The sequence below is a fragment of the Myxocyprinus asiaticus genome, chromosome 19, assembly GCF_019703515.2.
Source record: "Myxocyprinus asiaticus isolate MX2 ecotype Aquarium Trade chromosome 19, UBuf_Myxa_2, whole genome shotgun sequence".
Lineage (NCBI taxonomy): Eukaryota > Metazoa > Chordata > Actinopteri > Cypriniformes > Catostomidae > Myxocyprinus > Myxocyprinus asiaticus.
The window spans coordinates 15395846-15420440 of NC_059362.1; the positions used below are offsets into that span (position 1 = coordinate 15395846).

The 24595-nt window shown below is 37.5% G+C and overlaps 1 protein-coding gene across 1 annotated transcript in view; it reads right to left on the reverse strand.

Annotated features, from left to right (window-relative positions):
* LOC127410414 (anti-sigma-I factor RsgI2-like) overlaps nucleotides 1–20033 on the reverse strand; it is a 115971-nt gene extending 95938 nt beyond the window's left edge. The window contains exon 1 of the mRNA XM_051645670.1: nucleotides 19886–20033. The gene's annotated coding sequence lies outside the window, so the exon portion shown is untranslated. The remainder of the gene's footprint in view (nucleotides 1–19885) is intronic.
* Nucleotides 20034–24595: the final 4562 nt, after the last annotated feature.

The window sequence follows — 24595 nt, forward strand, 5'->3', positions numbered from 1 at the left end:
TTTTTTTGGTTAGCCTGTAAAGTTTTTATTTTTTTATTTTATTTAGGTCAGACATTATGGTTCCCCCAAACATTCCCTCAACCTCAAAATTCAAAGAACCTTTCTGCAACAATGCTGCAACATTACAAAAATAAAGTGATGTTGTTTTCCTTTTGTCATGTCTTATCTTACCAAGTGACCCACGACAGCCAATGGTGCCCCACCACAAAAACAAAAACAAAAACAAAGAAAATAGTTGCATGATGCCCTTGCTCTTGTCTGTACTTTTAGAGAGAGAAAGAGACGGAATGAACAGAGAAGTAAAACAAAAAGCAGATTCAGAAAAATAGAGACAGAAAGTGAAGTTTTTTGAATGTTTGGAATTCCAGAAAAACAAGAAGGTCAGAATTGTAGCTCTGTCTGTGTTGCCAAGCCATCCAATGAATAGCGACCCCTCACTTGAAAATCCAGATGAAGCTCAGTTCACATTGATGGGGATTTTTAAGATCTTTTCCTCGAGTTTTGCTCTATTTAAAAGCACAATAAGACTGTCTGTTGAGGCCGCATGGATCAAGTGCGGCTCTGTTTCTTGTAACAGGAATTCCCAACCACTTGAATGTGAAGCGGGTCAGGACAGAGAACGAGAAGGGGGCGGGTGGAAGAAGGAGTGTAATTGGTTGTGAAAAATGTGCGTCCTTGACCCTGTCTACCATAAGAGATAGCAGACTGTGAGCGCTCTCTGTGTTTATGTGTATGTGTGTCTGGGGGGCAGAGCGAGCTGTCTCTGTCTCCATTAGCAGCTGATAGAAGCGGCTTTTAACTCTGATCATTAGTAAAAAGCCATCCACCTAACATACCACAGTCCTCTTTAGGGTTGGGAACCGAGAACTGATACTTATACTTAATGTATTCCAATTTTTTTATATTAAACCAAACAATTTTAATATAGTTTGGTTTTGTAAATTATTCTCAAACGTTCTCGAATGCACCACTACTGATTCCCGAACAGTCAAAGGTTAGTCAATTTTAGTGTATCAAAACCCCTTATGAATCAGTCAGAGCAGTTACTGAATTAATCTTATTGAACCGCAAGTCATTAATTTTGTCATGTCATTACTGTTACTGTTATGTGTACATATAAGACCTATAAGACTTAAATCAGTGCAGTTACTGACGGACTCAGTATGGCAACGTGTAGTTAGAAATAGGCCTACACATTATGAGTTTTTTGTAACAAGTGGTATTTTATAAAAAAAATAATAATAATCTCTTATATCTGTAATATAATATATATATTACGCTATCTTTGCCTTTGTCTCACTTTTTTTTAATAAACAACGGATCTTAAGTGTTTTCTTCGCCAAATATTAACAATATTAATACTGTGTGTCCCTTTCTATACCAAAAACGTGGTTTCTCCACAAAATTTTGTAATAGTTATTGATGTGCTATCGATAACAGTCGTTAACAGCTGTACTGTCGTTAACACTAAAGTAATAATGAGTCAGACTGAAGATGGGTTTTCAGTTTAGATGTCATCATGTTTAATTCGTAACATGACGGGGTTTAAGCAAATGTATAAAACAAGTAGATATACATGGCAATAAGATAAATTCAGTATTGTTCAATTTAACATTCATTATGTGTGTGCATTATGCAGTGATTTTAAACAAATGTACATAACACAAATATATACAGTATTCGTTGCAGTGGCAGATAATTGTTCCATGTTTGAACCGTTAATATTATTTTTTAAACTTGATTCTTTCTATTCACCGCCCCCCCTTCCCCCAGAGTGTGTATACATGATACTGTCAGTTAACTTGTCCAGCAGGTGAACTGAAATAGTTTGTGAAAGCGTCTCAGCTAATGTGCATGTGCGTGCATCAGTTGATTGATCTAAAAGTTGTCTAAATGTCTGTATCTAAAAGTTGATTGGCTCTTTTACTTGTGTTTTTTGTGACTTTTCAGCAGTTTCTTAAGCTGAGAGTCTCTTAATTTATCATAATCTATATAATTAAAAAGTTCTGAAAAAATATCTCTAAAATGATACCAAACAACTGACCCTCTTTGTTTGTTTGTTTTTCTGTAAAGTTATTAAGTTATTTAATTTTGTTAAAGTTATTTAAGTTATTTAATTTTGGGCATTCCACTGAAGGAGGAAAACTTTAAAAACTCCTTCAGATCTTAAAGGTTTAATGTGAAAGGGACATTCGTCAACGATTCATTTTGCATTATTGCGTCGCCTCTGATGAGCAATGACCTTAAGAGCTGTGCTAACTTTCTCCTATCATACACGCATACAATGACATTTCATAAGCATTCTCTCCCATTTAAATTTTAATTATTACATTTTTCAACTATTTTTTTTTTTTTTTTTTTTTTTGCACCTTGTATATATTTTTGCACCATTTTGCACTGTTTTGCAGTTTTGGGGAACATTTTGCACTGTCAAAATAAACACCATTGCACTGATGTGCTATTGCAGCTGAGACATCTTTTGCATTTAAAGAACATTAAAAGCACTTTCGCCATATTGGACTGCATTCATGCGGCCTGTGTGTCACATTAAAAAGATCTGTGTAATCGCACCTTCAGCAAGAATTGTATTTAATTTATTTCTAATTTGTTATCCGTTTTGTTAAAATGTGATTGTTAGTGGAATCATTACGGAACTGGAATCACTAAGAGGAATTGGAATCAGAACAAAAATAGTCAAATTCCTTAAAATTCATTCACACATGCAGTTCTTTCATGATTTGTTCCCTGCAGAAACGGTCTGCAGGAGTTACACCCTACCACACACCCTACCACACCTGCTGCTAATCCCCAAACCAGACAGCACTCCACGTACAGTACTCCCACACCCCCACAAAAAAACACAGACTCCAAGAGATTAGCTTAGTTTATGGACAATAATAGCTCGGCATTGTGGGATACAACTGTATGTGGGTGAATAAGCTCTGAATGAAGAAGAGGTAGTGAAAGATAAATAAGGAAGGATCTATTAGCTGAAGAGTTCAAACCACACACAAAATTTCACATTAAAGAGAAGTGATGAGAACAACTTCAGTCTGAATGTTGTGGGTAAAACAACAACAACAGTGATTGACAAGTTATTTTATGGCGGGGGGGTTGAAAGGGGTGGTACAAAGAGAGAAGATTGGCAATGAGTGACAGAGATAAAGTGAAAGAACTAGAGAGAGATTTGTGTGTGTGCATTATTATTATTATAATGAACTGTATATCGTTGTTAGCTTAGCGACATGCTAAAGTCAAATTATTTTGGAATCAATTGTGACCTCAGTCTGCCCATGAAGAACATTTCAAATAAGTCGCTTATGAGATTAGAATGCTGCCTTACAGTGAATCTATGTTGGTTGGAGACAGCAAGACTAAAAGACTTGTTGTAGGGATGTGGTTTTCTGACGGTTTTGTCTCAGAGTCTGTTAAAATAAACATACCCATATCATACTCTTCTGCACATTTCTTTGAAACTGGCATCCCTCAATGACAGAGAAACACAACCACAATTCTGACGAGTTTTATGCAAACAACCGCATGCAAAAGTGACTCGTGTAAAGCCTCTCTCAGCATGAAGGGGTTTGTTTAAGTGTCTGATATGGGTTTCAGGTTCTGAATGAGATAATGATGGCCCTTACGAAAATTGACAGTTCATGGAGAATTTGCAGCAAACATGCCACAAATTTGTCACTGATCATTTTCACATGCAAATGAGCTTTACAGCAAACTTGCGGAAAATTGTCCATTGTTGCCAAAGGTTTGCTGCAGGTTCACCACTACCAGCTAAGAGCTGCAAACATCTGGCAAACATTTGCGGTGAATCTCAAGCTCATTTGCATGTGAAAATAACAAGCGGCAAATTTGCTGCAAATTCATGGCAAGTTTGCAGCTAGTTTAGATTTTTTGTAAGGGGGGATAGATTTGCATGTAGCAAATCATGGTTCACAACTGCCATTACAAAAATCGAGAGTTCATGACAAATTTGATCATTTTCACATGCAAATGAGCTTTGCAGCAAACTTGTGGCAAATTGTCCATTGTTGCCAAAGGTTTGCTGTAGGTTCACCACTACTGGTGAAAAGCTACAAACTTCTGGCAAACATTTGTGGCGAATCTCAAGCTCATTTGCATGTGAAAATAATGAGTGGAAAATTTGCGGCAGATTTGCGGCTAGTTTGCCAGAACTATAGATTTTTTGTAAGGGTATGACGTAAACTAAAGTGTCTGCTATTTTTTTTAAAAAGGGACAAGCTCTTTAATGAATCTCTCCCCAACTTCCTGTTTAAGTAGAAAATATGGCGAAACAGAAAATAAAAGTGAGCTCGTCAAGCCATTTCAAGAGGTCTTCACATGTGTTGGTACACTAGCTCATTTGCATGTGAAAATAATGAGTGGCAAATTTGCTGCAAATCTGTGACAAATTTGCACCTAGTTTGCCAGAACACTAGATTTTTTTTACGTTTTACTCAAGAAGTGCACAAGAGACTAAACTCAAAATGTATTTCAATAGAGTTTGACTTTAGCGTGTTGCTATGCTAATAACACAATGGACCTTTTCACTGACTGTGATAACACATTTATGCCATTCAACAGGGTAAATCTTGCACATTTTTTATTTCAACTATTAAATTATTTAATATGAATTTATATCACTATAAGCAGTACCACCAGTCCCTATCTTACACAGTCTGCGTAGGGCACCAACTCCCTAAGAGGGCACAATTTTACCCTAGAGGCAGGGTCATAACCACCATAGACATTGAGGGGAACACCAACTGCCCTTACTCGCATGTTATAACTTATTCAAGGACTTTAGCAGTCGCGGAATACAGACGATCGCCTCTCGCTCGCACTTTCGCACCACGCATCGCATCTCTTCCCTGATAGCACACGTCCATCATCCAGACATCTGATGTGTGAGTTTACATCTGTTGTTTGCTCATTTGCAATACGTCTATAAGACATATAATAAGTATGTCTCGGATGTCAATAAGACATTTATCAGTTGTCTTTGAGATGTTTATAATTAGTAAATCTGATCTTTTTCAGGTGTTAATTAGATCGTGATGCTTTCCAGATGAAAAGATCTGAAACTGACATATCAGAGATGTATGTGTGCTATCTGAGATCTGATTGCCGTAATCCACCACTCCCAATTTTTGGATAGTCCTGGAAAAGTAATTGTGGATTTTTTTTTTTTTTTTTTGCTGTTGAAGCAAATGAAAACACATAAATAATATTTGCAAATGGTCTCCCATTTACTGCTAAGTTTACCCTGCTATAGTTTACTTCTGCATTCCCAACATGGAAATGTAAAAAGGGTCCTTACTCTAAATATATATAGCACATGCAAATATTGTGTAAAACAGTACATTTTTAATTATACTACACTATTTTGATACATGTACACTAACCGCCAAACCATGGCTTCGACGACTTAAGAGTTTACTTAGAAAGAAGTCTTTGAGAAAGCAACTGATCCATTCATATCCTCTGACATCTCTGTGCATTCTATATGAGTGCAGGTCAGTTGCAACTAGAATGACAGACACTTTATTTTCATGTTCAGTTGTTGGATATGTGTGGTGCTGTGACTGTTGGCTGATCCAAAAAGTCTGATCCAACAAGTGACGGTGTGCTGTTATCTTATTACAGGTGTGTTTATACATTTTAGTGTACAGAATCATGATCAAAGAGGTTTGCAAGGATGAGATACAGTATCCAGGTGGCACACACTGATGCTTTGGACTGAAGAAGACAGATAGATAGATTGTGTTTTTGTAACACTACCTCCCTTCTTACAAAACACCAAAGCATCCAGAAATAAGGATTCTGAAGCAGCATTGGAGATCAAGTATCACTTTGGGTAAAACGAAAATGCCTCTTTACAGAATGACCAATCAATCAAAAGCGGTGTTATATCAACAATAGACAATAAATGAGCTAATATAACTGCTGCTTCCAACATCTCCAAAACTGGCATGCCTGGCATTGACTTTATGGGCACAGAGGAACAGTCTGCCCTGACCCAGGAGGCGGTAATGAGAGGACAGGAATGGGACAGCAGTGCCTTTGATCTCAGGGCTGGTGTTATACCATACCGGTTAAAACAGAGTACACACACATCAAACGGAGTGTTTTATCAGTGTTGAGTCAATTTCAGGGCCATTCCTTTGTTGTGGTTTGGCACAGACTGAAAGAAAGAGAGAGAGAGGGAAAGAGGTATGATAATAATGATACAACAATGAATATGGTTGTAAAGAGAACATTCCAGCCTTAACCAAAAATGCCTCTAAACATTTTGACCTTATACAAATGCATTAATTATTATTTACATGATGTCATTTGTGTTGTTTTCCTTTTTGCATATTTAGATATTAGGATATAGTAGTGCACTTTCTAGGTTTCTTTCATATTCTTATTATTTCCACATTCTTATATGAATACAAAGACACTCTCATCAGATGGCAACATGACGCCATGCGAGGTTCGGACGTGTGAGCGGCGAGCTCTGCGCACTTTGCTGGTTTTAATACTTTTTATGTCATAAACTGGTGAGATTCGATACACCCTGATCCTTAACTGTTCTAGGAAGACAATATGTCAGAGAATTCAAAATCCTCCTCTGGAGACATTAAAAGATACTTACGTGCTCCAGCTGACGCCCCTGACAAGGACGCCGACCAGGGAACCAATTTCGCCAGAGAAGTGAGGGAAATTAAGCAAGAACTGTTGAACTTGTCGGCAATGCTGACGAAGGCCGTTGTTGACTTGAAGGATCTTGCTGTAATACGTCGAAACGGATCGATAATCTGGAGTCATCAGAGAGGGAATTAGCTGCTAATCCGCTAGCGACCAAGGTGGATTTGGAGCGTGTCTGGGAAAAGTTGGAGGAAAATCCTTGCAAAAAAATCCTTACGATGGAAAATCGTAGTTGGTGGGATAACGCCCAGATTGGAATTCCTGAGGCCGAAGAAGGTCAGAATATGGTGAAATTCTTGGATGGGCACCTTCCATGTCTGCTCGACATATCAGGACATTAGCTGGAAATCAAGCGATCTCACAGGGTTCTGGCTCAGCGATCCGCTGAGGGAGACAAGCCCCGATCAATTCTGGCCAAATTTCTGAGATCATCTGATAAAGATCTCGTGTTACATGAGGCGAGGAGTAAAGGAAGGCTTTCTTGGAAGAACCACAGCATTTTCTTGTTCCCAGACTTTGCGAATTCGACGAGAGAAACGTGATCGTTTCAAGGAAGGCAAGAAATTCTTACATCAGCGGAAGGTCGATTTTGCACTGAAGTTCCCGGCCAAATTGAGAATAGATGCTAAGGATGGCCGTAACAAGCGATGTCCATCATAAAGTCAACGGACTGAGTGAGTTATTTTGTGGTACTCACGTTGCAGCCAAGTGGACCGACTCACAGAACATTCACTTGACCATCTGAGGAAACTGAGCGCCTTTTTGTTTCTTTTTGTGCTGGTTCCACCTAGCGGCTGGAGTTTGTTTTGTGTAGTAACAATCCTTCAGGACAGAGTTGTGGATGAATCTGCACGTTCTTTGTGCTTATGCCTCCTGTTGGTTGGAGTTTGTTTTGTGGAGTATTTCTTGCAAGACATTAGAGTGATTAGGTCATTTGTTGCACTCATGTAACAGCCAAATGGGCCGGCTCACTGAACATTCATATTGAAGTCTACTTGAGCTCACAGCTGATTGGTTCTCGCTATCTGCATAACATTTTTTTATTATTGACTTACATTGTATGGATATCAACACATTATATATCCTTGAAAATATATTTTGTTTGTGTTCCACAGAAGAAAGACAGCCATACAAGTTTGAGACGGCATAAAGGTATGTAAATGATGAGAGAATTGTCATTTTTGTGTTAACTATTACTTTACATTTTTGGTCTGTATTGTTATTCATGAAATAACAACATACTGTACAGGTTTGGAACAACATGAGGGTGAGTACATAATTACAGAATGTCCATTTTGGGTGCACTATTCCTTTAAAACTAAGGTATCCCTGAAGCACTAACCTTTTTCACCTGAATATCTATTCATTATGAGCTAAACATTTGCCTGTAGGTGTTATTTCGGAGATCACGTCCTGTCATTACATATTCTTACAGTTTTAAGCGGGGTAAAGTGCAGTGTGTTTAAAGGGCAGTCCTCCGGCTGTTATGCACTGCCTTAACATGGAATGATGACCCAGAGATACCACTTTTCTGAAAGCTTGCAAATGAGAGACAAGGCCCAGGCCTATGTCATTAAAGTCAATTTCGTGCCCCAAGCCCATAAAAATAAATGAACATTGTAAAAATCCCCCATGTCTTTTTGCCTTTCTATCTGTCTTGTTCTCTCTCACACAAACACACGCATATACACTTCTGAAAAAGACAACCTCTGTTGTCTTACCATCTGGAGCCTTGAAGAGGGAAGATTGTGTAAAGGAGATGGGGAGGAGAGAGTGAGGGGGAGAGAATGAGGTATAGATGGAGCAAGCAAGGAGTGAATTAAGGTAGAGTTTGCTTTAGACTACCGATTATAAGTTAGAGCCACACAACTAGTAATTTACCTTCAGCCTTCTACATACAGTATTGTCAAAAGAGAAGAAGAGAAAAAAAGAGAGAAAATGACTTCAAGATGGTGCAACAGGCATTTTTCTTAGAAACATTTGTGTTAATATGATTATGTAAAAGAAATATACAGTAAAAATATACAGTTATTCGGTATTTTGAATTACATTTTGTGTAAAAATTTCTTAAGTGTGGCTAGTCCAAATGAATAAAATGTATAAAAAAAACAAAAAACAAAACAAAATAAGGCTGTAATTACTTGAGCACATTACATTGCCTATTATGTGGATTGTGGTGTGCTTTGTTGTATTATGTAGTTGGTCAATCAGGTAATCCATGCATACAGAAAATTTGCATATTGCTCATTAAACATACTATATACTGCAGAAATACTAATAGATGCGTCATTTCAGCAAGGTCATCCTACTGTGAGCTGCAGAATTTCGGTCACTCTTATATACAGTACACACATGCACACACAAGCTCTGAACTCTTTTTTTTCCAAACCCAAATGCACACATCCCTCTCTGTCTTTATTCACTGATTCACTCATTCATAGCTTTAGCTTCACTATTAGATAAAATCTGTGTGCTATCTGATCATCCAAGGCTAATAAGATGCTATCTGTCAGACCGGAGCCTCCAACATGAGGGTGAGATGTTATCTAACATAATTTCTGCACAAAGGTATCACTGTGTTTCACATTAATACCTTAGACATCTGCTGTGATTGATATATGGGGTTTTGTTTCCTGTTTAACCATTTAAGCTTGGGAGGGCCCAAGAGAAAAAACAATTGTCAAAATATTATAATAACTACAGTCTTGACCAACACAATATTGGTATCATTTGAAAGCTTAGAAGCTGTACTTTACAATGTATGTAGCCATTATGACCAAAACTGAACAAGTGCTTTAAAGATTTTCAGACAAATCAGAAGTGTTCTGTTTTGATAATTAATGAAAAATGTTGCACTGCACATATTATTGTAATCAGTAAAAACATCACACTGATCAAATAGCCATGTGTCATGTGGTGTTGGAAAGCTCTCAAAGAGTAGAATAAAACAATTTGTTTTACACAGACAAAAATATAGCGAGTAATAGCTAAGTGTAAGTCTTTGACATTTATGTTTCATGTAAACAGGTGTTGCTTAAATACCGCATTTTTGCTTAGAACTTCACAAAAAGTAAACAGAACATAAAATATCACAAACCATTACTTAGAGGAGGTGATTATCTTTCAAACGAGCCCACAAACAAGGTAATTAGATGCATAGATAATTTGACTATTGACACAAAGCTTAATGTGCACAATGTGCAGACAGCTTCTGGCTATCTGGCATCTTGCAATATGGCTAAAAACACGTTAGCTTTCCTGGATCAGATGACGTCCTCAGAAATTATGTTGTGTCATGGAACGCTTAACCAGTCGGACTAGGTTCAGATCAGTACAAAAATCATCCATATTTGGGCAGGGAGACATGTGATTGTTAACTGCTATATATGGTCAACAGGAGATGGTGCCAAGTAGACAAAGACTCAGTGATGCAGACTCACTCAGTCAAATGATACTCATTCTGTGAAATCTCATTACTACAATCATGTCTGCATGCTATGCAAACATTTATTCATTGTTGTGTTTGAATGTGTAATAAGTTATTATGTACAATTATTATGTTTTATTTGTTTGGAGAGGCTTTTGGACACTTGGAGACATTATTGGACTCTAGGATAAATTATTTTTGTAATGCTATAACTTTTGATTGTTTTGTTGAATCAACATAAAGTTAAAGTTGACATGATTGGGAACAAAACAAAAGCAGTTTTTCAGAGCTACTTTATTTTCACCCAGAGATATGTACAGTATAATGTTGGTCAAATGCTCTTGTACCAAAAACTATTCATTATTTAGTTTTTCACAACCATTTTCCTTTCTCTGACCCTTAGAATTAAAAGTGTGTGTATTTTGCTGCTGTACCTTTAAGAGTTTTATGTCTCTAATCTTGTGAAATGAGTAACAGCACTTACACACAGGCTGCAGATTTACTGTCTGGTATTATGTAGTTTTTAACTGCCTAATCCTTTAATAACAGCCTTTTGCAAAGCCTGCATTACAGAACTTGACAACTCTTAAGGTCGGATTGACATGATCAGGGATCTTGATGAAAATAAACTTCAGATGCTTGTTTCTAACATTGTGGTTCATGTTCTTCTGTGTTCAGGAATAATAGTATCTGTCCTACTATATTAATTAACCCTGACTGGACAGGCCAAGTTTCTGAACACTAAATAGGCACTGATGTGATGTGTTGATGTATAAATGTTCACGCAGCTTCTTCCCATTCAACAACAGTTCATAGTGACCATGTCTGTCAAAACCAACCTAGTCTCATAGAATGAACATTACTATAACTACATGTTTGCAAACTGAGTTTTACGTGCCACTTTCTATGTTTTGCAGCAGTTTCCTGGTAAAATTAACACTAGAGGCACTATAACAACTGTGCGTTTTATTCACTTTCACACAAATCATGACTACAATGGCTGATTATGACTTAATTAACACGGATATTTCACTCTTTTTCTCACACATTGCTATGTTAAGATATCAAAACACTTTTACTATAACGCATCATTTGAAAAACGATACATTTTAACGCTTGTATTACAGACCCACCTACATTTACACACATATTTCAATGTATTTAACTAACACATTAGCTCACCTGATAGAGTGATGGACTTTGGACCCAGAGACCAAGCCTCCAGCCCAGCCAAGGATGCTTGGAGTAAAAGTGAAACAAAAGTGTCATAGAAGCAACACAAAATGACATGGTTGCTACAGTGAATGTGCTTTTCATGTCGAATTTGCTTTTTAAACACTATTGGTTAGGTTTAGGCATTGGTTAAGGGTAAGGATGTCTGTTTTGTTCATCTATCCATTATCTTTTTGAACACTATTGGTTAGGTTTAGGTTAAAGTGTTAGGTTAGGCAGGTACGTTTTACTCATTTAAACATCCATTTGATATTCACTTTAAAAACCTCCTCTAATTATAATTTTACATTCTTTTGGCGCCCCCCGCTGGACATTTCCCTGGGAAAAGGCAGCCAAACCTGTCATGAAGCACGTAATTTTGGTTTGCGAAAATGTTGCCATTTTCATGTAAATGTCATAAGATCAGGCTGGTCAAAACACCATAAAATCACCCGTGACTTGTGCGTAATATTCCAAGTCTTCTAATCTAAAGCCGTATGACAGCTAGAGATACAGAGTTAAATAAAAGTATTAAAGATTCTTAAAAATTTTCTCATTATTTTTCCACGATAAAAAATAAATAAATAAAAAATAAAAATACAGGCGTAGGCTATTTGCACTAAGTGCAAATAGCATTACATGCTATTTTACACTTAGTTCAAATAGCAATAGATGGTATTCACACTTAGTGCAAATAGTGTTAGGAGCTATTTGCAGCCTGGTGCAAATACTGGCAGATACTATTTACACCCCTAAATAAAGACTAACATACATTCCATTGCAAGGAAATCAACCTTTATATTCATTTTTATTTATTATTCTTAGTAGTGTTAAAGGTGTATTAAGAGTGGAGACAGGAAACAGGATGGGAAAAATTGGGAAGGCGGAATCGAACCTGGGTCGTCCGCACAAAAAAAGCACATCCACACTTACATTAACTGGCGGCACAGTTTTTCTTCAATTTGTGTGTTTCTACCAGACTTTTGGAGTGCAAATAGCTGCGCTGTGTGGCAGGTGCTATTTACACCTAGCACTGATAGTCACTCCATAAACAATTATATACGGGTGTGGAACGGCATGCGGATGAGTAACTAATAAGAGAATTTTCCATTTTGAGTGAACTATTCCTTTAAGTGTTGTTGTCTCATTATTTTTCTGTTCTTTTCTCTTCAGAGTAAACAGTGCCATCAAGCAGGTCTCAGGTGAGGAGTTTATATACCATGAACACACTCAGTCTCTCAGCAGCACCTATAAACTTTTACCACAAAGGCAGCTCTGTGAGTTGAGCACACTGACTCTAATGAGTGTGACTGGATAATGAGGTGGACCTGCTGTTACTGGCAGCTCTAAACATGCAGGTATTATTGGCAAAGGTCGCTCTAATCTCAATAGGCCACATTAACGGAGGACTGTAGAACTAGAGAGTCCCCATGGCCTTTTAAATATAGGCAATGCTGAAGGACCAAAATAAGCCTTGTGCCAGATGAGTGTGTGTATGTGTGTGTGCCAGAACAATAGAGTGCCTATGAAATATTATTAGGGCAGCATTCTGCTGAATCCCTAAATATTTAACATGACAGATGGCTATAAATCTGCTCTGTTTCTGTTTTAAAGTAACGTACAATCATTTATTGAAAAATATGAATCACAAATCAATTCTGATGGATAATGTTCCAAAGTTCAGGTATATTGGCCCACAGGTCCTAATCTCTTTTGGATACCAGTAGGTATTTATGTGTTTGACGTACATCTGAAAAATATTCTTGGGATAATCTGTATTCTAATTCCAAAGTGCTAATTATAACTGGAGAATGTAGCATTTATGAACTATTCATGTTCATTCTATTATTGTCTTTGGAAACAAGACAGACTGCATAATTTTGCTCTAATTCTAATCCAGACAGTGTAAATGTAAGTGTTTGTTGGTGGGATTAAGGAATGCGGAGCATGTGTGCCCTACCAGCTCAGCTGGGATAAACATTGAGGTGATGTCATCAAGGCGTGATGGCAATGATTACATGCCCAGATGTGGCAATGTGTAATCACATCTCTAACACAGCTCTAAAATTTTGATAGCAGGTCAGACTGAAATTTAGTAGGGGAGGGGACAGATGATTTACGCTGGTGCATATGATAGGAATTAGGTCTCTGGTGCAGGAGGAATCACCCGCAACAGGTTTAGCCTCCTAAATTTAGGAGCTGGACACTGAGGGAGAGACACAGAGGAAATCCCTTCACAACCCCAGATTGCTCAATCAACAAGATGGGTGCGATCATCAGAGCTATTATTGTAAATGAAAACTAAATGATAACATTTCCATTAATTGAAATAAAAACATAAATTGGAAATGAAAAAATAATTGGAAAAACTGAAACTAGAGATTCTAAAATGACTTCAAAACAAACTAAAAAAATTATTGCAAATTGTTTTGATATGCAGTATATTATTTTAAACCTTTAAAAAAATGCATTAATTATTCTTTAAAAAAAAAAAATATTAGATAGTGATAACATTAGATGGCCATGAGAAATTTAATGACTTTTATCAATTGACGTGGTGACTCTGGCAGCCCTAAAATACTAGAATTAAAACAAAATAAACAAAGGCTACATCCACATACATAATTCCGTTTGAAAATGCATACATTTCGCTACATTTACGCCTCTCATCTACACTAGAATGCCATATTCCTCCACCAAAAAAACGCTTTGAAAGCACTCTGGAAACTGTGGACTGACGAGAAAAAATAACGAAAACTCAATAGGACATTTTTAGAGGGGCCTGGGTAGCTCAGCAAGTATTGACGCTGACTACCACACCTAGAGTTGCAAGTTTGAATCCCAGGGCGTGCTGAGTGACTCCAGCCAGGTCTCCTAAGCAACCAATTGGCCCGGTTGCTAGGGTGGGTAGAGACACGTTGGGTTAACCTCCTCGTGGTCGCTATAATGTGGTTCTCGCTCTCGGTGGGGCACGTGGTGAGTTGTGCATGGATGCCGTGGAGAATAACGTGAAGCCTCCACATGCGCTAGGTCTCCGCGGTAATGCGGTCAACAAGCCACGTGACAAGATGCGTGGATTGACGGTCCTCCACCACCTAGATTGAGGTGAGTCACTACGCCACCATGAGGACTTAGACCGCATTGGGAATTGGGCATTCCAAATTGGGAAAATTCGAAAATAAAATAAAATAAAAAAATAGGACATTTCTAGAAAATTATCTCACTTCTGTAGGTCCATACAATGCAAGTGATCTGGTGGCCAGAAATGTTAAGCTCAAAAAGCACATAAAGGCAGCATAAAAGTAATCCATAAGACTCCAGTGGTAAAATTCATGTCATTCAGAAGCAACATGATAGGTGTGGGTGAGAAACAGATCGATATTTAAGTCCTCTTTTACTATAAATCTCTTTCACTGTCACATTCTTCTTCTTTTGTTTTTAGCGATTCACATTCTTTGTGCATATTGTCACTATATCGCAGGGAGGATATTTTTGTCAACCACACCTTTCATACCGCTTCTAAAGACATGGATTTAACTACTGGAGTCATGTGGATTACTTTTATGCTGCCTTTATGTGCTTTTTGGACCTTCAAAGTTCTCGCCACCATTCACTTGCATTGTGAGGACCTACAGAGCTGAAATATTCTTCAAAATATCTTTGTTTGTGTTCAGCAGAAGGAAGAAAGTCATACACATCTGGGATGGCATGAGGGTGAGTAAATGAGAGAATTTTCATTTTTGGGTGAACTATTCCTTTAAGTGTGTCACTAAAAATAACAGCATAACAAATCAATCTGGTTCTGTGAAAATGTGACGTTGATTTACGCTCTCACTTGCCATTCAATAGACTCCAGAGGAGACGGTGAAGAAAGTGTGTGGGCAAATGGTAGAGTAAGTGTGTGTATGCTGTAAATCTGGGACGGAATGGCACGTTAAGAGGATTTTCATGTCTATTATTGGAGCACGATTAATGTAGTAAACCCACACACTGTGCAACATGTTCTGGAATGTGATGACCTCATGTGAAGCAGACTTACCTGTGTGCAAGAGAGAGAGAGGGGGCAAACATGATCTAGTTCAAGTGCTGTTCATTTTTTTGCTTGGAAAATATGCTAGAATTGTCTTAAAACATTCTTATTACACTCCTCTATTGCCACAGAATGCAGTAAACACAAACACACACACACACACACACACACACATATTCTGATCCCCAGCTGAGGCTTGTAAGCATTAATGAGCTCCAGCAGTTATTCAGCAATCGCTGCAAATACAGTCTTCCATTACAAGCCATTACAGCCTTGACTATCCAAGTGTGTATGTGTGCTGGGTGATGTGTCCATATATGTATTGTGTATTCTGAGATTAGAGCTGTATTTTGCAATGTACCCATTTACTAATGAAATTAAATAAAAGCATAATAGCAAAAATGTTGCATAGTGAGGATGTTTTCAAAAATAATTAAACAAATAGTTTTCATTTATCACTTAATGTCATACAAAGTCCAGTAAACATAAAAAAGCTAAATCAATATTCGGTGTGACAACCTTTGCCTTTAAAACAGCACCAATTCTCCTTGGTACACCTGGACACAATTTTTCTTGGTTGTTGGCAGATAGGATGTTCAACGCTTCTTGGAGAATTCGCCACAGTTCTTCTATCTATTTAGGCTGTCTCAATTGCTTCTGTCTCTTTAATGTAATCTCAGACTGACACGATGTTCAGTGGGGGGCTTTGTGGGCGCCATGACATCTGTTGCAGGGCTCCCTGTTCTTCTGTTCTAATCTTTTCTATTTGCAGAAGTAATGTTTGGGAGTCGAACATTTATATTTCCTATTGTGAAACATCTTATGTGCCTAAGACTTTTGCACAGTACTGTACTTCATAATAACTACATAATAACTAGTCCCTCATGTTCTTTCTCCACCTATTTTTGTAATTAACATTCTCATGATTGTGTGTATGAGAGAGAGCTCCTCCAAAGCTATTCCATCTTTTTGGCCCAACTTTGGGGTTCATGACCTTTACATCTATATGAAATATATATACATTATGACTGTGTTTTAGATCTAAGGCAGCCGCCTTACTGCCTCGCTTTGCAGTCAGTCAGTGACTTCATAGGCAGTGTTTTGTGTATGAAATTACCTCCAAAATAAAGGTCTTCCAAGGCACCATAATGTCATGTCTAATGATCTAGAACAAATGAGCTTTAGACATCCAAACATATTAAATTATTACGATGCTTATTTCTCAATAGAAATGGCCATAATTCGACAAAAATTGTTAATTGTTTTTCTTTATCAACCAATCTTTGAGACACCATTTTTATTCTTTCCACCAACAACCGAACTGCATGTAAAGCATTGTTGTATCCAGTGTTGGGTGTATCAAATTAAAAAGTAATTAGTTACTGAAATCTAATTATTGTTTAGTCAAAAAAGTAGTGTATTACATTACATTTAATTTCTTTTAATCAGATTACAGTTATTGACTTTCAATTAAAGTAATTACTATTAAGTACATTACTTGCGCTAAAGTAATATGTATAATACATTTAAAATATAAATTCATATGTGCATATGTTAGCATTTCTGTGACAGCTGAAGGGTGTGCGACAATGAATGTGGAGGAAATATAGACATTTTGAATTTGAGAGGAAAACCAAAATGTTTTCTACAATAAGTGTTTTAGAAAGTAACTTAAAATTGATTACTGTGTATATGAAGTAATCATCAAAGTAATCTGATTACATTTTAGAGAAGTAATTAGTGACTTGTAGTGGATTTTTTGAGTAACTTACCCAATGCTGGTTGTATCACAGCTAACAAAAAAAGGTCACCAGAACGTCCCCTGAATGGCCACTGTGAACATTCCCTAAACGTCTTTGTGTAGGGTTCTTTAAACGTTAAAAGGGCGTTCAAGGGGACGTTCGCCCGACTTCCAGTGAACATTTGGGGACCTTTAGGGAATGTTCGCTACCAGTCCTTTAAACGTCCTTTTCATTTCACTTTAAAAAGAACCTCAGACTTGTCAACATTGAGACGTATGGGGACATACGTAATGAATGCATTGTTCGTAATGAATGCATCAATTTTAACACTATTCATTTGTAATATTGACACTGAAACTTTTAATATATAACTTTACAATGGTGTCTGTTTCTATTGCACTGTTACCTAATAAAACTAATGTATACTCTGTGGTTTGGAGGTAAAAACACCCATACATCGTTACAATTAAAATTATTCTTGCAATGCAAGATCACTGAATGTTGTGAAAATGTTGGTTTAGGGACCAAAGACAATGAGATGTTAATGGGACAAAAAATGGACGTTTGCAAACGTCCCATGAACATGGTTTTCAGAACATTTCTCTCGGATGAAAATGAGACCTGTAGCGAATGTCCAAAACGGCCTGGGATTGTCCTGTCATGAATGTTAAAAAATTAGCCAAATGCATAACTAAGTGTTCATTGATGAACATCTGGGGGATGTCCCCTGCTTGCTGGGATACCATAAGCAGCGGATACATCTACTGCCTTCAAAAGATGACCAGATAAAGGCATCTTTGTATACAGGATGTTTACAGAACCAATGGATTCGCACAAGCCTTGTTGCCTTCCTATCACTGGTTCTTTAAACGTTAAAAGGGCGTTCAAGCAGAAGATCGCCGGACTTCCAGCAAACATTTGGGGACCTTTAGGGATGTTCGCTACCAGTCCTTTAAACATCCTTTTCATTTTACTTTAAAAAGAACCTCGGGACTTGACAACATTGAGACGTATGGGGACATAGTCATTATTGTTTGTAATTAATGTATACATTTTAACACTATTCATTTGTAATATTGACACTGAAACTTTTAATACATAACTTTAAAATGGTGTCTGTTTCACTTACTTCATAAAACTAATATATACTCTGTGGTTTGGAGGTAAAGTAAATACACCCTTACATCCCTACAGTTAAAATGATTCTTGCAACGCAAGATCACTGAATGTTGTGAAAACTTTGGTTGAGGGACCAAAGACAAAGAGATGTTAATGGGACGAAACAGTTGTTTTTAGAATGTTTCTCCTGGACAAAAATGAGACCTGTAGCAAACATCCAAAATGGCCTGGGATCATCCTGTGTTGTATGTTACAAAATTAACCAAATGCATACCTAAGTAGATGTTGGCAAACTTTTGGGAGACGTCCCCTGCTTGCTGGGATACCATAAGCAGCAAATACATCTACTGCCTTCAAAAGATGGCCAGATGAAGGCATCTTAGTATACAGGATGTTTACACAAATACTGGCTTTGCATAAGCCTTGTTGCTTTCCTATCTCTGCATACTGCCTTTGAAGGCAGCATTTTTCAGTTTTAGGATACAGCTTAGTTTCTATCTTTCTTCCTTCTCTCTTCCATTCCTCCCTCTTCTGAAATGATAGTTGGCATTGTGGAGAACTCTGCGGGAGTGGAAAAGGTTTTTTGGCATATCTCTTAACCAATCCCATCCTGATCAATACAAGCCAGCACACTCAATCTTGGCCTGCACAGTATAACAGAGTCGAAATAAACAAAGATTTTAAAGCTACACTATGTAACTTTTTTGTTGCTGTTGTTAAAAAATAAAATGTTATTAATGAGAGAATGCAACAAAAATCCATCTTTCAAACAATGTCTTTACCCAAATACACTTTTGATAAACCTATAATAATGATTTATATTTTAAAGCTGTCGCAACAGATTTCACGGGAAATTGCATATATACGTCATTCGCCCGAGCGTGTCACGTCATATCCGTACACAGAGGAAATAAGCTCCGGCTACTGTAGTGCATGTATGGTGTGGGAGTAGCGTGAAGCTGAAAGTTTGCTGTCACAACGAACGAGAAAACTTGACAATGGATCATTCAAAAAGGCAAACCTCCGGGGAATCACCGGTTGTAAAAACCAAAAAAACCTGAACAGAGCAGAGTCTACAAGCAAAAAGGGAAAGCGACAGGGTCCGTAATAAACCTGAATCAACATCGGCTTGTCTCTTCAGAGGTGGTGACAACTGAAAGGATTTAAAAATGACCCAGAGATGGCTTTTTTCTTACTCAACAGGTAAGATATTTTATTGATATGGTTTATGTATCATTGTCTTATCATACACACATGTCTGTGTGTGTGTGTGTGTAGTGAAATACAATAATTATACTGTAATCGGTGCAGAACTTTTCACTTGCTAGCACACGTGTGTATTTTTCTTAATAACGGCAATAATTTATATAAATAAATCCTTTAGTCCTAGGCTTGCCAAGGACATGTGAGTATTGAAATTATGTTGACCACTGGTTGGTAACAATGACAATCTATAAATTATTTACTACCATGGACTATTTGGTCAGAATATCCTGCAGTTATAAAAACAATTACAATATTTGACCTTATCAGACTAGCAATAGTTATGTCTAATGTTAACAAACGTTGCCTAACTTTTGTAACGTCATTTATTTCAAAACATCAGTGTTTCCAATAAGTCAAAACAACAGCATAAGATATGGCACTTACCTGCTCAGATGACATGTTTTCAGACATCCGTCTTTTCTTTCGTTATTCATTTGTCCATTCTGATAAGATGTCCTGTAACCATGTGTACACCGGTGCCTCGAACCACATTCATCCACGCAGTGGAGCAGAGCCGAACCACAACCAAAACAACGTTCTTCCGCAAGACATGTGCAGTTTTATTTTTTAACTGCTAGAGCATCAACTTAAAGAGTGAGATTGGTTGTGGGCAAAACATTTTATGTTTCCACAAGTATGCAGTTTATTCAAAAGTGTTGTGATGGGGTGATAAAGCTTCAGATAAAGCCAAACACTGTGAGTCATGTAGCAATGTGTTATTCTGATTGGAAGAGAGAGAGAGAGAGAGAGTTGGGAGGAAAATTCTCTGTGTTTGGCTGAAATACATTACTAGAAGTTGTACAAATATACACATTTCAGCAATTCAATGTATATAAACACAAAAGTGGGTTTCAGGGTCAACAACCCCCACAAACCCACCAAAAAACTGGAACTGGAATTTCAATGGCTTACCAAACTACATTGCCTTCCACCAGATGTTGCCCATGGGAGCTCATTCAAGTTAAAGAGCAAATAACACACACGGTTGCTCAGCTATAATTGAGACCCTCTACCCTTCTTATAAAAATATACACTTAAATATACCTACATTCAAATATAAAAAATATGTAGCAGTTAAGGCCCAGTATTTTGAATTTCTACTTGAACACACACTGGGTGACCCCTGCTAGGAGCCCACGAGCAAGATTTAGTCATTCAACGATGAGTTATAATAATGTTTACTCAAATGGATAAGTGTTTAAATTTAGGTTCACTGGAGAAAATCTAAAATCCAAGTCACAACAGTCTGTCCTGTTACTGCCAATCCTCAAAATGCTAACCCTTTTTAAATTTGTATTGAATGTGTTGCAGAATACAAAATACTCATTTTCCCTCATTTAGGTAAAATATTCAAAATCCCATAGACTTTCACTAAAGGAGGCACAGAGCCAGATTTAAGGACCAGAATATCATAGAGACTTGCAGGTTTGCTCTCACTTGGGCCTGTAAGCATCCACTCAGAACACCCTAGGACCAGTATAGCAAAATACTTAAAGCAACTCAGAACACCCGAGCAACCGAATAGCAATGCACTAAAAGCCATAGATTTACATGCGGATAAGTCAACTGTGGCGCCATCTTGGAACGGTCAACAAGTAGAGCTGTTTAAATGCAAGTGAATGGAGATGAAGCCTCAGACCGCTGCATTAACTGCTTTTGTGTGGAAACATTTCATCATGTAATGAATTGACTGACTGGGTGCTAATTTTCAGTATGTTGGCCATGATATTTTCATTTGTAGAGGACTTTATTTGCAGTCTGCTACAGGGGGAAAAACCCTGTTTTAGAAGTGAAGTCAGGAATTTTTATATCATCTAAAATATTGCCCAATGTATATGGAAAATCAGATAATCTGAAAGTTGGCTGGAAAAGACAACAGACTTTTGCAGACTGTATCTGTCATTTTACATTCATATGTTGACGGACAGCTCTTGACCTATCTAACATGGTAGACGTGCTGAAGTATCGCAGTCCATAGAAACAGCTGCTATTAAGAAATCTACGTATAGATATGTATGCTAAAAGCCACTCAAAACTGAGAACAACCTAGCAACCCCTTAGCAACACCCTGACTACCACCCACAACAGTCTAGCATTGTGGTAGAGTATTTTGCACAGGCAAACTCCACTCACAAAGATTAAAAGAGCTGTGAAACACTTTCCTCTGCATTTTCATAAAAAAATGTTCCAAAAGAATTCCTCACTACCCCACTGGAAACACCACACCCTCTCTTATTTTTTCTCTCTCACTCACTCACTCACTCACTCGCTTTCTTTCTGTGAACTTTGTGAGTTACTTTTATCACCATTTGCTTTATGATCTGGGCTGTAATTGATTGCTCCCCATGAGTCTACCCAAAATCACTCTGTGGACATAAACAACTAATAAAGTGAAACATGTGCTTGCCTCTCCTACTAAAACCACACCAAACACTGCCATACCACGTGACTCCATGGACGCAAGCCAGGGAAGCGTTTTACAACAGCACACACATGCTCATGCCTGCAAAACACAAACATTGCAGAGGTCTGCAAATAAAAACACTGTGTGCTCAAGAGTAGAGCCAAATTTTCTCAACCTCGTTTTCGCTCTTTCTCAAGACTTTTCCAGCCATCTCTTGTCTTTAAGCATACACACACAGAGCGCCAGGAAGAGCATGCTGTTTTCATTAGTACCCTGTGTGTTTTATTGCCCAAATCGCTCTGCTATGGTCAGGAACCTGATCCAAGCCCCAAACAGAAACCATGGCAACCCATTTTTGTGGGAATTCTTTTGCATGTCCCCTGCACACACACACTCTCCCACACAGCACACTCATTGGATTGACTTCATATATTTTCTCTGACCTTAAAAACCGAAAAAGGATTTTCGGGCAAACATCCACAATGATGCACTAGTTTTTGAGTGCCAAAGCACGAAACACATATACACACTCTTAATCTTACATCATCCAATTTTATATGTAAAATTAATTGATTGGATATTGACCCTGCAGTTGGAAAAACATTTTGTCCCTTTTTATTTAGAGTTTAACATTCTGAGGAAGTTAAAATGATCTCCAGAATTGTATATTGCTCTAGCTTTAACATAAGGAAACATAATTTAATTCTCTAAGGCCAGAAAAGTACTAAGAAAGTGTGCATACACCATTGTTTGGCCAATGCACTGCAGGTAAAAACTTATGCAGGTAACAAACTTTAGTACTTAAAGGGGCAACAGAGTTACCTCAAATGTCTGTGCCATTAAACCATTGTTATTATTCAGGTAGCAAGTTATAAACATTTCTACAATTTAAATCACTTTTACTAAACGGTTCAGCAAGATTTTTAAATTGTTATTTTGCCATGACGTTAGTTGAACTGAAAGAGAAAACTGACAATAGAAGAAAACAGTTTACTTGAATGCCCACTGTAGCAGCCCTTGCGACAACGTTGAGAATGCAACGTGTAGTTGCATTTTATTCTGAATTACATTCTGGCAAATTTCATAATATAATGCCACTTCAAATATACAGAAGCTTGTGTATCTATAATCTGCATCTGCATATATAACCGCATATCAGTGATTTATAATGTATTTGTAAATGTGTGCATATTAGTCAGCCTAGTCTCATAGAATGAACGTTCCTACATTTTGCTGCAGTTTCCTGGTGAAATAAACAGTAGAGGCGCAACAACAATTGTGCATTTTATTCACTTTCACACAAATCACAGGTGCTATGGCTGTTTATGTCTTCATAAACTTATTTTACGCTCTATAATTCACACCCTGCTATGTCATTATATCAAAACAATTTTACTCTAAGCGTAATTTGAAAAACAATACATTTTAACACTATTACAGTCCCACCTACATTTACACACTTATTCCAAAATGTTTAGATTGCACGGTAGCTCACCTGAGTGTTGGACTTTGGACTTGGAGACCGAGCCTTGAGCCCAGCCAAGGACGCTCTAAATGAAAGTGAAAACAAAGTGAAAGTGCCATAGAAGTTACACGATATGACGTAGTTGCTTCAGTAAATGTGAATTTCATGTCAAATTTGCTTTTAAAACACTATCTGTTAGGTTTAAGCGTTGGTTAAGAGTAAGGATGTTTACCTCTCATTTATCTTTTAGGACATTATTGGTTAGGTTTAGGTTAAAGTTTTAGGTTAGGGAGGTATGTTTTACTCATGAAACATCCATCTAATATTTACCTTAACATCCTCGTCTGATTACAACATCATTTCACTCACTTTTGGCAGCCCCCACTGGACATTTTACTGGGAAACTGCAGCCAAACGTATTATGAAGCACGTAATTTTGGTTTGCAAAAATGTATCCATTGTCACGTAAATGTCATGAGATTAGGCTGGTATTATTCATTAATGACCCCATTTATAAACCCTTCACAAAGGGAATATTAATATAAATTGTTACCCATGTACTTGCATAAAGTAATATTTTGTGCTTAACACTTTCCACAATAGAAACATGGTGTGACGAATGACGATACCTTTGTGACAACCCTTGTTCCCCATTAACACTGATCATTTGTTTGTCATTGATGTATATGTTTGCCTTTTTTATTCAACTATATTGCAGTGCTTGCCATCTATTCAATGTATTAATTAAATTCAATTTTGTATTTAATCAATTTTAAAATTCTTCTGATCTTTCTTTGTGTAAAACCAGTGCTATCTCTGATTAAATATCAGCCTCTATTTCTCTGTTCAATTCTTGTAGTTTGACAATCTAACTACGATGTAATAAAGGGTGTATAATGACGATCCTTTCCAAGCTCTTTCTCTGGAGCAGGACGTCTCTGTCTGCGCTAATGTTCCCGTTTGAAGTATGTATTTAATGGCAGGGGTCTCTTTGTCATGATTATAGATGTGTGCCATTTGCGTTCAGCCTGAGAAATGGGTTGTGGTTTGTGGTGCCGTTTGACGTAGATGTGTGTGTGCGGTCTGGGTAAGAAAGATTTTTTAATTTGTCATGACTACTTTCATTACTCAAGTTTTATGCAGCTGATTTATTTTGGAAAAGCAATAATCTCAAGACAGTAACCAAGTGCCCTAGACACAGTGTGTGTGCGTGCGTGCGTGCGTG